The sequence below is a fragment of the Lolium rigidum genome, chromosome 6 (genome assembly GCF_022539505.1).
Source record: "Lolium rigidum isolate FL_2022 chromosome 6, APGP_CSIRO_Lrig_0.1, whole genome shotgun sequence".
NCBI classification, from domain to species: Eukaryota; Viridiplantae; Streptophyta; class Magnoliopsida; order Poales; family Poaceae; genus Lolium; species Lolium rigidum.
This window is the reverse complement of record NC_061513.1, coordinates 105,318,755-105,333,970: the sequence shown is the minus strand read 5'-3', so window position 1 is coordinate 105,333,970 and position 15,216 is coordinate 105,318,755. Positions and strand designations below refer to the sequence as shown.

Sequence of the window (15,216 nt, the reverse complement as noted above, 5' to 3'; positions counted from 1 at the left end):
ATGCTATGCCGGGCGGTTTAGAGGGCCCCAGGGTCTCTCTTTACGCGGATGATGCGGCTATCTTCTTGACCCCTACTGCCCACGATTTGTCGGGTCTCGCCAATCTTCTTCAACAGTTCGGGGAAGTCACGGGGCTGGTGACTAATGTGATGAAAAGCTCCATCGCCCCTATTCAATGCGCCGATATAGATCTACATGATCTCTTAAACAACTTCCCAGCTACAACGGCTCCCTTCCCCATAAAATATCTGGGTTTGCCTCTCTCCCTTGGACGGCTCAAGCGGGCTGATCTTCAACCCTACATCGATAAAGCGGTGGCGCGTCTTAACCCTTGGAAAGGAAGGTTCCTTAATAGAGCCGGTTGCACCGCCCTTGTTAAATCGGTGCTTTCCTCTATGCCTATCTTTCTGCTGACAGCCCTAAAAGCAGACAAGGGCATCCTCAAGGCTTTCGCGAAGATCAGCCGCGGTATGCTCTGGGCTTGTAAGGAGACGGTGAGTGGGGGGAATTGCAAGGTCAACTGGCAGAAAGTCTGTCGCCCAAAAGAGCTTGGTGGCCTTGGGATCCTGGACCTGGAAAAATTTTCTCGCGCTCTCAGACTTCGATGGCTCTGGTACGAATGGACGGCGCCGGAAAAACCTTGGGTTGGTTCGGAAACGCCAAATGATGCCTCTGACCGGGACCTTTTCAATGCGGCAACCAGGGTCTCCATCGGCAACGGCGAAAAGGCCTCTTTCTGGTCCTCTTCTTGGCTCAATGGTGCCCCTCCTAAGGATATTGCACCTCTGATCTTCAAGGCGTCAAAAAGGAAGAACCGGACGGTCCGTGACGCTCTTCATGATCAAATTTGGGTGGCCGACATTGCGGTCGAGGTTTTTACAGTGGAACACATGGAACAGTATGTCCGCCTTTGGGATCTTATCGCGGACGTAGTTCTCTCTCCCGACACGGAGGATTCCATTACATGGACCTTAACCCCTAACGGGTGCTATTCTGCTAGCTCCGCCTACAAAGCTCAGTTCATGGCGGCCCTCCCATGCCCCTTCGGCAACATTGTTTGGAAGACATGGGCCCCTCCGAAGTGCCGTTTTTTCGCCTGGCTTGCGGTCCAAAACCGTCTCTGGACCGCTGACCGTCTTGCCAAAAGAGGATGGCCACATAACCCTTCCTGCCAGCTTTGTAGATGCTCCCCAGAAACGGCTCGACATATCCTCTTCGAATGTCGTTTCTCCAAGAGAATATGGAACGCAGCGGCGTCGTGGCTCTCATGTCCAGACCTTGCCCTGTGCCTCTACACGACGAGACCGAAGGTGTTGGACTACTGGCAAGCCCTTGCCAAAGCCCCCATCTCCTCTCCCAAGGGCCTTCGAACAGCCATCATGCTTGTTTCTTGGGAGATTTGGAAGGAGCGGAATGAGCGAGTTTTCAACAACAAATCTTCCTTACCCTCGGTGATCATGCATAAAATTAGGGGGGAGGGCAAGAACTGGATCCTCGCCGGTGCTACGGGTCTGGGAGAACTTCTAGGCTAATTGTTCTCCGTAGTGTTTCCTTAGGGGGGGGGGGGCTTGGTTTCCCCCCTTTTTGGTTCCTTTTTCTTTTTTTGGCTTCAGCCATCCCCATGTTTTCTTCTCCTATATTAATATAAGGCAAAAGCTTTTTTGCCCGTTTCAAAAAAAAATATAAGTTCTAAAATAATTTTGAAAAAGCTCTATGGCATGACTAGCGTAGGTGGTCTATGCCCGTGCTCTCGTCTAGCCCACCCTTCGGGTATATCAGATCCAGGTGGGGTTGATGTATCCACTCGTTGGCCCGTCCTTCCCCAAATCCACTAAGCCCCACGTGCTACTCGCGACTTCTGTTGTGTGCGTGCTTCGCCACACCACGATTTTCGCCGACCAGCGCGCCTGTCCTTCCCCATCTCCGGCAGCCAACAGCCGACACGCTCGTCACGAGGTTATTCCATACTAAATTTGGAATAAAAGCAAACACGAGGTAACACCTACAATTACTGTCTAGTAAATAGGATTTATGGTACATAACTTAAATCATGTACTTCCCTCTCTGATCCATATTAATTGCCGCTGATTTCGTACATCTTTTAACTGAATCAACAACAGTTAGAATGGACCAAACGGAGTACTTTTCCGTTCGTGCCAATTTAGTTTTTGTGTTTCAAACGGGTATTAGTTTTGTCTGAACCAACCGTAAGATGGCTACTCATTCACCACAATAAATGATTCCGCGTGTCTCTTCGTTAATGGAAAATAATATTGGATCGTCCAAACAAACCAAAAAAAACTACAAAACTAAGATAAAACTACAACAGGTGACTAAATAAAAGCAAAAACACTATAGCAAATCTAGCCCAAAAATCCGGTGCCGCAAAATTGTAATCATCACTGCCTATTGCCATCATAACCAAATGACTATGGTTTTTGCTACGATTTGTGCACACTCTTTGTTTGTTGCATGAGTAGCGGCACACCACTTCTACACTTCCAACCGCAAGGGGGTGTGACAAACAAGGTTCCCAAACGACCTCATGTTGAAAACGCTGATGGAAATCGTGAAACCTTCAGATCTATTTTATCTTTCTCAAGTGCTCATCTTTTGTAACCATTTTTTTTTTGTAAGAAAAGGGATACTACCAAGTTAAATGAGACGAGAAAGTATTGCCATATATCGCCACTTGAATCAAATTCAAACCTGGAATCGATATTTCCATAACTAGAAGGAACTTTATGTAACGATCTATCTGTTATACTAGCATATTCTTCAAATGGCGCAACGTCTTTATAATAAGGGATTTGCTAGTTCTCAGCTACCTGAGAACTAACTTCATCCTCAGTTAACTCTTACATTATTAGATTTGCATCGTGATTTGTGTTAGTCATGAGTTACAACTCATGTTGCAACTGAATTTTAGTGACATTATCTGGCTGAGAATGAAGTTAGTTCTCATTCAACTGAAAAATAGTCACACCCTTGTAATAAAGATCATCAAAGAAGCAAAACAAACAAGTGTCAATACCACAGTCGAGGTCTCAAGCAAATCATCAAGCTTTAGCCTTTAGGTACGATGCACTAGGTAGTTTTGAGCAGAACTTTATACTGATGCAGTGATACTAGTGCAACCTAGGAAAACAAATCAACAGTTACTTTTTCTTCTTGCGAGGTAACCATGTGCACTGATACATTTCATACGGGCCTTGAAGTTCAAAGCGGACGAGGTGCACCCGTAGCCGTAGGTCTTTGTAGTACCTGTACTGAATCCACTCTAGTAATCAGGCCTTAGTTTGTCAGACCCCGTTCATTGCGACCTTTTACCACCAAAATGAAATTCTTTGCCAAAAAAACAAACCTAACGCATGTTCCTCTACATTATTGACTGGAATATCTCTTTATAATCTCGGAGCAAGTCACCAATCTAGAAAAGGGGAACCAGGTTTGGTCAAGACATCTAGAGCTCGCACTTGAATTCTGCTTCCCCTAGTATCAGCAAAAAAAGAGTCTCCAAAGAGAAACCGAGTCGAACTAAGCAACATAGAACAGTGAAACTACAGAAACTTAAACCGAGGAAAAGGTGGGGGCTAAACTAAGCAAATTAACTTTACCAAGCAGAAGTCAGGGAGTCCATTAAAAAAGGAAAGCACAAGAGAGAGAGACCAGATTACTCACAAGTAAAGGCAACAAGCTTCAGGCGGGAGGGCTACTTCGAGGGCCTCTGAAGCATGCAGATCTTCAGTGGGGAAGAACCCACTGGTTGGACAAATGGGGCAACTGAATATAGCGAGACGGAAGATGATAACGATCTACCAGTAAAGCCAAGGGTAGAAGGCGGGAATATGCTGCTGGGATGTGCGGATTCTCCACAGATGATTGGAAGGAAAAGTTTGGTGCCCTGAATATGCTCTCAGTGGTTAATTGTTAATTACCACATCTAATTAAATTAGACATCAAAGTCGTTGTAGTATAGTGGTAAGTATTCCCGCCTGTCACGCGGGTGACCCGGGTTCGATCCCCGGCAACGGCGTTATTTTTATTTTTTCAAAATCCACTTCAGTTTCACAGACCCTTCGGAACTTCAACATCAAAATTCAAAAGCATGGCATGAATCAGACTATCAGAGGACCGACATAGTTTCAAATAGCCGGCTATAGCCTGGCTATAGCCTCGCTATAGCTGTTTGAGCATGTTGCCGCTAAATGAAATCATGTACAAATTAGCCGCTATAGCCTCATTTAACCCGCTATAGCCTGATTTAGAGGGCTGCCGCTATTTTTCATAGCCCGCTATTTAAAACTATGAGGACCGACGGACTGTAAACCTTCCGAGTCATTTCAAACCTACAAATCATGTAGGCGCAAAAGGAATCAACGGCGTAATTTTTTATTTTTCCAAATTCCACTTCAGTTTCAACAGACCCAACGGCGTTATTTTTATTTTTTCAAAATCCACTTCAGTTTCACAGACCCTTCGGAACTTCAACATCAAAATTCAAAAGCATGGCATGAATCAGACTATCAGAGGACCGACGGACTGTAAACCTTCCGAGTCATTTCAAACCTACAAATCATGTAGGCGCAAAAGGAATCAACGGCGTAATTTTTTATTTTTCCAAATTCCACTTCAGTTTCAACAGACCCTTTGGAACTTCAATCAACATCAAAATTCAAAAGCATGGCATGAATCAGACTATCAGAGGACCGACGGACTGTAAACCTTCCAAGTCATTTTAAACCTACAAATCATGTAGGCGCAAAAGGAATCAACGGCCGTATATGAATCTATATGCCCTTGTTTTCAAAGTTGTAGACCACATGTCAAGAAATGTCCAGTCGGCACCTTTGTCACATTGTCAAAGGCCAACCAAATTCCATATTCACATACGTATACTGATCAAATGGCCACCCAACTTTTTGGGGGAAATGATCAAATCCGTTAAGAGCACAGCCTTGAGCCTTCTGCCCTTCTCAGTATTCCCTTCTCCAGACCCCCATTAGTTTCAGAATAACCAGTAATATCACATGTTAAGCACCATTTTTGTATTTATTATTTTGAAATTGGATTTCTGTACTTGATAACACCACTGTCTTTCAGAACATTCGTGTTCGCCTTCAAACATATCATCTCCGCTGAAGGAAACAATTGAGCTTTCCGCTGCAGTTTGCCCCCTGGCACACAGGAAATTTGAGTGTTCTTTCAACAATTTGGTTTCTTGTTATAGGACTTTATCAATCTGTGGTGTTAGTTTCTGGTTATACATATCTTTAGACTAATGCCCTGGAGTTCTGCCTAGAATTTACAGGACCGGGTGGTATTTGGTCATGCACTTCCATCTTTTATTCCTAACTATTTGGTTCTAGAGGAAGCGACGCAAAGCTCTGTTCTTTGTTGCCATTAGGTAACATGTTTTGACCCATGGTGAAGTCATAGGCGGAGAATATCATGGAAGCCGAAAGCGAGGATTAGCAATAGAGGTTCAACTCTAAGGAACTTGCTTGGTGTTCAGGGTTTCGCAGCAACAATATGCATTGTTGGTTGTACCTTGCAATAGCTTTATTGAAGGCATTGTTTTTGAGAACGGAGACTATTTCCAGGGTGAAAATTTAAGACTAGTGAAATAGTGTTTCATTGTTGTTATGTCAACGACTTGTGTACTATAACATGCAGTGGTATGTTTGGTCATCGCATGTTAGGGATCTGGAAGGAGCAGCAGACGTAGGAGAGCTGGAGGAGGGAGGGCAACGACAGCGGAGCGGGGCCATCAAGCGCCCCAAAGGACGGCGAGTCAGCTAGGGTTTACATCAAACTCATAGTTTTTTCATTTAACTTGTAATATATAAATGAAATTTAAATGGAAACATTTATCTTTCATATTTCATTGTTTGGAGACCATCTTTAACAATCAGAACCATACATTATACTTTTATTCCCTTTCTCATCCACAAAAAATAGGCTAACTCAACTCTCTGAACTAATTAACATAAAATAATATTTGGACGTCGATCAAAAGGTTATTTTATATATTGATTAAAAGCATACATGATCCTGTGGTTTCTGATCGGTTCATGACCCTCACACTTTTTTCTCAGCCCCCATCAAGCACCTCATGCAAGCCAGGGCCCTAGATCTGCCCAGCATAACTAAGAAGCGGTGCCAATGCACTCGCTCCGGATGTCGCCATCTCTGCCATCTTCCACCTACCCACCTTAGTGTGTAGATCGATGCGCATAATCTCGGGCCCCACCAGCCACCGACACCATCACGGTGCCAAGTAGCAGCACCTCACTTCACGCAAACTCCTAAGCACATCGTGGTCGACACCAGTACACCGCAACACCATGCCGCCAAGTACCACTAGCCAACACAACTTGAAGTATCTAGAAGATCTGTCGTGCGTAGCACCTACCGAACATGCATGCTCAGCGTAGCACCTATCGGCCAGGCATGACTTGACATATCTGCCGAAGCTTCATGCAATACGAAGCCGCACAACCTCTCACCTGACATCCAATGTTGCTCCACAAATGATGCCCCAATAGAGAAACGACACCACAATGCCGCCATCGTGATCTGGAACACAAGACTCTATGGTTTCCCCGGAGCAGTACGAGAGGGTTGACAGTAGTTGCACGACGATGCCTTCATCGACGTAACAACACGAAATGCCGCTATCGCCCACCGAGACCGAAGTCGGCTCGGTTTTCACCGGCAACTATATCTCCCCAACTCGCAGCAAGGATCAGATGACAAATCTCGCGATCCGACAACCCAGCATCAGGCCTACCACCTCAGATGGAGAAAATGACCACCGTCGCCAAGCCTACAGTCGCCACCCTGGGCTCCCTCTTGATGCAGAGCATACACTAGAGCACCCCCACAAGCCGAAACTGACCAGAAGATACTAGAGGGTTGAGCTGCAACAGCAGGGCCACCACCACATGTCGATGCGGTTGCATGCCCACAGCCACACATCAACCGTCGTTGCCCCGCCATCACCGCTGAGGGATCTAGATCGGCTGGCCGCCGCGATCTCCAACCCCTGCCGCACGAGGGGAGAACCACCACTGCCCTTCTGTTACCCTCCAAAAACCCCCCGACGGGCAATGGCTGAGCAACACGAAGAGCCGGGAAGCTCCCAGGGCCGCTTAGTGGATCCCTGGCACCTCGCATCGTCCCGCAAATCTTCTGGCCAAACGTCCTGGCGGTTGCTAGGGCGTGCCACCTGACCTAGACCCGATCAGGAAGGTGTTAGTGCTTCGATTGTTCCTGCATGGTAGACACGTAAACATTAAATACGAGCCCTATCGGCTCTCAGGTTTCCCTGTGGATCGGCTCAAGGAGCCGATCGCCCCATGTTTCACGTTGGATTTACAATGGCATGGGGATCCTGCTTGATCAGGACAAAGCTAAAACGATCCACAACAGTTTAGGGTTTTCACCGCATAACCGGAACGTCCTACGTGTGATCGGGCCTAGCAGCTACGGAAGACGATGCAAACCACCCCTACGAGAGGCCTAAAAACCAACATAACGTCGATTCCCGGAACATCCCTCGCAGGGACGGTGAACAACATCTAGCGCACTACCGGATCCTCCGACCCCAGCGTAAGGCCTAACTATGCAGATATTAAACTAATCCTTGCGGGGCAAGGAGCAACCATAACGGATCGGATCTACTAAGTAACGAACAAGCAAGATGCCGCCCTTACGTCTGGATAGACGTAAGGGCAGCTAGGTGTCGAGGGACGGCATTGCCACGCAGATATGCACGTGAAAGCATCAATGCAAGCCCCTAAACACCTAAGGATAAATAGTATTGCTCGCCATCAACAAGGCTTCAGCACGAGCAGTACAAGGTTGACGAATAAACGTATCTTGCCTAGATCGCTAGATGCGATCTAGGCAGCATGGTGCTTACCCGGGAGAAACCCTCGAAGAAAGGGGTGGCGATGCGCCTGATTTGTGTTGGTTGAACGATGATTGTCCTCCTTTTCCGATAACCCTAGATACATATTTATAGTCCAAGGGACTTTCTAATTGAGGCGTGCACCTAACCGTGCACGGGCCAGACTCTATCTCTTTAATCTAAATTACAATGTGATCTACTATATTACATATACACGGGCAACTTGGCCCAAACACTCAGCGCAAAGCCGCTTCGAAGATGCTCCATGTGTACGTCCTTCAAGCCCATCTTCACTTACGGCCCACCTCCTGATTTGGCCAAAATCGGGTGGTAACACATGCCCCCCTGATTTTGATAATGATAATTGCAAAACCATCTATCTCCTTTGAAGGGTCATGTCATGGCAGAACCGTCGCAGTTTTCTTCATGATGACGTCTTGCCTCCTCGCCTTCTCTGCACGATTTGATGGTTCTGGCACCACGTCCTCGGGAACTGCCTAGGCATCAAATCACTATACCCCTTTTTATTCGGCCACTCCCTGTAGGTTCTCTCTTCATCCCCTTGCTCCACCGTAGCCATCGGCAAACCGAAAAAAAACCCTCCTCAGTCCCCATGGATTCTTCCTCTTCCTCCGTTTCCTCTGGCCTGTCTCTCCAGTCCTCCTCTTCCAGCGAGCTCGAGCAGGAGGTCGATCTGATGGCCATCTACGAGGCCCGCGCCCCAGAGTACTGGGACGCGCGGGATTGGGACTTCTCCAACGAGTCGGAAGACGACGACCCCCTCACCGACGGGGAAGAAGACCTTCGGTTCCTCATTGACGGGGAGCTGGAAGGAACAAGCGATGACGACCTCTTCCCCTGGGAAGGGAGCTTTTCCTCCGACGAGGAGGAAGAAGAGGAGGAAGAAGACGACGACGATTCCCTCGAGGGTTACCCACCAGCGAAACGCCTCCGCATGTGGTGGGATGACGACGACAGCGATGACGAAGAAGAAGACGAAGCCCCTGCAGAGGGCTACGGGAGCAGCGACGAGGAGCCCGTCGGCAGCAGCGCCGATGGGAGCTCCGAGGATGATGAAGGCGGTGACGGCCCGTAGATTAGGATCTACTAGTGTAGGCCTAGCAGTAGTAGATTGGTCAACAAACCCTTCTTTTGTTCTTCCCTTCTTGAGCAATCGGCTCCTCCCTTGTAAGAAATCTGGTTCATCAATGGAGAATTTCCCCAGCTTGATTTTACCGATTCTTTTTTATACTCCTTTAGCCGATCGTCAACTCGATCGATTTTTAGTGAGCCAATTTCCCCGCATCGATCCCCCCATGATTCGCTCCTCATCTTTTGACATTGGAGCGATCGCGAGCTTGGTCAGTGCTCCACAGGTCAATGTCCGCGGAACCAGCCGATGACTCTCCAATCGGCTTCTAACAATAGAACATCCACGAGGCCAGCTGTTCCCCAAGCCTCAGTCGAGGTGAAAACAATGATGAGGACCCGTAGTTCAGTCAAACAGTCCCAGGCATGAACAACAGGCCGTTTTGGGATGCCAACTCTCTCCTAACAGCACTGCCAACTAACAATGAGGCAACTTTGAGCACTTGTACTAGAGTCGATGGCCGTGCATCGGCTTTGCCCCATGAGACACCTCAAACAGGATCATGGCTCCTACTAGCCAACCCAGCGGGCTGGCAATCTGGTTTTGGGTAGGTGTCTACAATAGAGCCCTGGGCTTGTCACTCAATTGACTTGTATGCGGAAACTGATATTTTTGGCGACATCAGCACCATTCCTCAGACAAGCTGTGATGCAGGGCCAGCCGATTCCGACAAAATTGGCTTCCTATGGCGAAGGATCCTCCAGGGCAAACTGCCCCCCGAGCTTCTTCCGTTCAAGTCCTGTGCCTTGCTGATCATACTGGCTCATCATATTTGGCAGGCTGATGCAGCTCCCGGTGAGGATGTTTCCTGATGCTTTCCCCCACTTCGGTCGCAACAACCTTTGACAGTAACGCCGACCAAGTCACCACCGTAGCCGAACCTTGATCAAAACATGCCATAGCCGATAGCTTCATCATCGACTGTCCTCCTGGTCTTAGAAGAGACATGCTCCTTGATACGTCTCCAACGTATCGATAATTTCTTATGTTCCATGCTACTTTATTGATGATACCTACATGTTTTATGCACATTATATGTCATATTTATGCATTTTCTGGAACTAACCTATTAACAAGATGCTTGAAGAGCCAATTCTTGTTTTCTGCTGTTTTTGGTTTCGAAATCCTAGTAAGGAAATATTCTCGGAATTGGACGAAACTTTCGCCCAGGGTCCTATTTTTGCACGAAGCTTCCAGAAGACCGAAGAGTCAACGAAGTGGGGCCACGAGGCGGCCAGGAGCTAGGGCGGCGCGGCCCAGGCCTTGGCCGCGCCGGCCTGCCCCCTGGGCCCCTCGTGTGGCCCCTGACCTACCCTTCCGCCTACTTAAAGCTTCCGTCGCGAAACCCCCGCATGCGAGAGCCACGATACGGAAAACCTTCCAGAGACGCCGCCGCCGCGAATCCCATCTCGGGGGATTCAGGAGATCGCCACCGGCACCCTGCCGGAGAGGGGATTCATCTCCCGGAGGACTCTACACCGCCATGGTCGCCTCCGGAGTGATGAGTGAGTAGTTCACCCCTGGACCATGGGTCCATAGCAGTAGCTAGATGGTCGTCTTCTCCTTGTTGTGCTTCATTGTTGGATCTTGTGAGCTGCCTAACATGATCAAGATCATCTATCCGTAATACTATATGTTGTGTTTGTCGGGATCCGATGGATAGAGAGTACTATGATTATGGTGATTATCAATCTATTGTTTATGTGTTGTTTATGATCTTGCATGCTCTCCGTTATTAGTAGAGGCTCGGCCAAGTTTGTACTTTTAACTCCAAGAGGGAGTATTTATGCTCGATAGTGGGTTCATGCCTGCATTTACACACGGGACGAGTGACGAAAGTTCTAAGGTTGTGTTGTCTTGTTGCCACTAGGGATAAAACATTGATTCTATGTCTAAGGATGTAGTTGTTGATTACATTACGCACCATACTTAATGCAATTGTCCGTTGCTTAGCAACTTAATACTGAATGGGGTTCGGATGATAACCCGAAGGTGGACTTTTTAGGCATAGATGCGGTTGGATGGCGGTCTATGTACTTTGTCGTAATGCCCGGATTAAATCTCACTATATTTATCATATCATGTATATGCATTGTTATGCCTTTCTCTATTTGTCAATTGCCCGATCGTAATTTGTTCACCCAACATGTTTTTATCTTATGGGAGAGACACCTCTAGTGAACTGTGGACCCCGGTCCTATTCTTTACATAGCATACAATCTATCGCAATTGTGTTTTACTTGTTTTCTTTGCAAACATCTTCCACTCGATACGTTTAATCCTTTGTTACAGACAAGCCGGTGAGATTGACAACCTCATCTGTTTCGTTGGGGCAAAGTACTTTGGTTTTGTTGTGCGAGATTCCACGTTGGCGCAGGAATCCTCGGTGTTGCGCCGCATCACATTTCGCGACCATCAACCTTCAACGTGCTTCTTGGCTCCTACTTGGTTCGATTAAACCTTGGTTTCATGCGAGGGAAACTTGCTTCTATACGCATCATACCTTCCACTTGGGGTTCCCAACGGACGTGTGCATCTACGCGTATCAAGCTAAATTTACGGCGCCGTTGCCGGGGAGATCAAGACACGCTGCAAGGGGAGTCTCCACTTCTCAATCTCTTTACTTTGTTTTGTCTTGCTTTATTTTATTTACTACTTTGTTTGCTGCACCTAAATCAAAATACAAAAAAATTAGTTGCTAGTTTTACTTTATTTACTGTCTTGCTCTCTATATCGAAAACACAAAAAAAATAGTTACTTGCATTTACTTTATCTAGTTTGCTTTATTTACTGTTGCTAAAATGAATACCCCTGAAAATACTAAGTTGTGTGACTTCACAAATGCAAATAATAATGATTTCCTATGCACACCTATTGCTCCACCTGCTACTACAGACAGAATTCTTTGAAATTAAACACCTTTACTTGAATTTGGTTATGAGAGATCAATTTTCTGGTGTTAGTTCCGATGATGCTGTCTGCCCATCTCAATAATTTTGTTGAACTTTGTGAAATGCAAAAGTATAAAGATGTAGATGGTGATATTATTAAATTGAAAGTGTTTCCTTTCTCATTAAGAGGAAGAGCTAAAGATTGGTTGCTATCTTTGCCTAAGAATAGTATTGATTCATGGACTAAATGCAAGGATGCTTTTATTGGTAGATATTATCCTCCCGCTAAAATTATATCTTTGAGAAGTAGCATAATGAATTTTAAGCAATTAGATACTGAACATGTTGCTCAAGCATGGGAGAGAATGAAAACTTTGGTAAAGAATTGCCCAACCCATGGATCGACTACTTGGATGATCATCCAAACCTTCTATGCAGGACTAAATTTTTCTTCGCGGAATTTATTGGATTCAGCTGCTGGAGGTACCTTTATGTCCATCACATTGGGGGCGGCTACAAAACTTCTTGATGATATGATGATAAATTACTCTGAATGGCACACGGAAAGAGCTCCACAAGGTAAGAAGGTAAATTCTGTTGAAGAAACCTCTTCCTTGAGTGATAAGATTGATGTGATTATGTCTATGCTTGTGAATGGTAGATCTAATGTTGATCCAAATAATGTTCCTTTAGCTTCATTGGTTGCTCAAGAAGAAAATGTTGATGTGAATTTCATTAAAAATAATAATTTCAACAACAATGCTTATAGGAACAATTCTGGTAATAACTATAGGCCATATCCTTCTAATGGTAATGGTTATGGTAATTCTTATGGGGATTCTTACAATAATAATAGGAGCGTACCCCCTGGTCTTGAAGCCATGCTTAAAGAATTTATTAGTACACAAACTGCTTTTAATAAATCTGTTGAGGAAAAGCTTGATAAAATTGATACTATTGCTTCTAGAGTTGATAGACTTGCCTCCGATGTTAATCTTTTAAAATTGAAAGTTATGCCTAATAATGATATTGATAATAAGATTACTACTACAGCAAATGCCATCCAAGTTAGAATTAATGAGAATATAAGATTAATTGCTGAACTGCGTGCTAGGTGGGATAGAGAAGAAAATGAAAAACTAGCTAAAGAGAATAATGTAGCTAAAGTTTGGACTATTACCACCACTAGTAATGCTAATTCTTCACATGTTGCTGCACCTACTTCTATCAATGGTAAAATAATTGGTGTTGGCAATGTTTCTACTCCTAGTGCAAAGCGTACAAAACTGCCTGAAATTGCTAAAACTGCTGAAACTGCTTGTGATAAAACTGCTGAAATTTTTTCCAACCTTGGGAACAATGATCTCATTGCTGTAGCTCATAATGATTTAGATTTTGATGATTGCCACATCTCTGAAGTTATAAAGTTCTTACAAAAACTTGCTAAAAGTCCTAATGCTAGTGCTATAAATTTAGCCTCTACCAAACATATTACAAATGCTCTCATAAAAGCTAGAGAAGAGAAACTAAAACTTGAAACTTCTATTCCTAGAAAGTTAGAAGATGGTTGGGAGCCCATCATTAAAATGAAATTCAATGACTTTGAATGTAATGCCTTATGTGATCTTGGTGCAAGTATTTCTGTTATGCCTAAAAAGATTTATGATATGCTTGACTTGCCACCATTGAAGAATTGTTATTTGGATGTTAATCTTACCGATAATGTTAAAAAGAAACCTTTGGGGAGGATTGATAATGTGCACATTACGGTTAACAATAACCTTGTCCCCGTTGATTTTGTTGTCTTGGATATCGAATGCAATGCATCTTGTCCTATTGTGTTGGGAAGACCTTTTCTTCGAACCGTTGGCGCTGTTATTGATATGAGGGAAGGTAATATTAAATATCAATTTCCTCTCAAGAAAGGTATGGAACACTTCCCTAGAAAGAGAATGAAGTTGCCTTTTGATTCTATTATTAGAACAAGCTATGATGTTGATGCTTCTACTCTCGATAATACTTGATTTGCACTTTCGCGCCTAGCTGAAGGCGTTAAAGAAAGCGCTTATGGGAGACAACCCATGTTTTTACCTACAGAAATTTTTTGTTTTGTTGAGTCTTGGAAGTTGTTTACTACTGTAGCAACCTCTCCTTATCATGTTTTTGTGCCAAGTAAAGTTTCTATGTCAAAGTTGATGTTATATTTGGGATCGCTGCGCAGAAACAGCATTGCTGTCTGTCACGAATCTGGGCACAGTTCTCTGTAGAAAATTCGAAAAAATCTGCCAATTTACGAGCGTGATCCCCAGATATGTACGCAACTTTCATTAGTTTTGAGTTTTTCCATTTGAGCAAGTCTAGTGCCAGCTTTAAATTCGTCTTTACGGACTGTTCTGTTTTTGACAGATTCTGCCTTTTATTTCGCATTGCCTCTTTTGCTATGTTGGATTTATTTCTTTGATCCATTAATGTCCAGTAGCATTATGCAATGTCCAGAAGTGAAAATAATGATTGTGTCACCTCTGAATGAATGAATTATTAATTGTGCAATAACCCTCTAATGAGTTTGCTTGAAGTTTGGTGTGAAGGAAGTTTTCAAGGGTCAAGAGAGGAGAATGATATACTATGATCAAGAGGAGTGAAAGCTCTAAGCTTGGGGATGCCCCCGTGGTTCACCCCTGCATATTCTAAGAAGACTCAAGCGTCTAAGCTTGGGGATGCCCAAGGCATCCCCTTCTTCATCGACAACATCATCAGGTTCCTCCCCTGAAACTATATTTTTATTCAATCACATCTTGTGTTCTTTACTTGGAGCGTCTTTTTGTTTTTGTTTTTGTTTTGTTTGAATAAAATGGATCCTAGCATTCACATTGTGGGAGAGAGACACGCTCCGCTGTTGCATATGGACACATGTGTCCTTAGGCTTCACTCATAATGTTCAAGGCGAAGTTTCTTCTTCGTTAAATTGTTATATGGTTGGAATTGGAAAATGCTACATGTAGTAATTCTAAAATGTCTTGGATAATGTGATACTTGGCAATTGTTGTGCTCATGTTTAAGCTCTTGCATCATATGCTTTGCACCCATTAATGAAGAAATACATAGAGCTTGCTAAAATTTGATTTGCATATTTGGTCTCTCTAAGGTCTAGATAATATCTAGTATTGAGTTTTGAACAACAAGGAAGACGGTGTAGAGTCTTATAATGTTTACAATATGTCTTTTATGTGAGTCTTGCTGCACTTGTTCATCCTTGAGTT

The 15,216-nt window shown here is 44.7% G+C and overlaps 1 non-coding gene across 1 annotated transcript; it reads left to right on the top strand.

Moving 5' to 3' along the window:
* Window positions 1-3,964: 3,964 nt before the first annotated feature.
* Window positions 3,965-4,036, top strand: TRNAD-GUC. Its single transcript has one exon. It is a non-coding gene; the product is annotated as a tRNA-Asp (tRNA).
* Window positions 4,037-15,216: the final 11,180 nt, after the last annotated feature.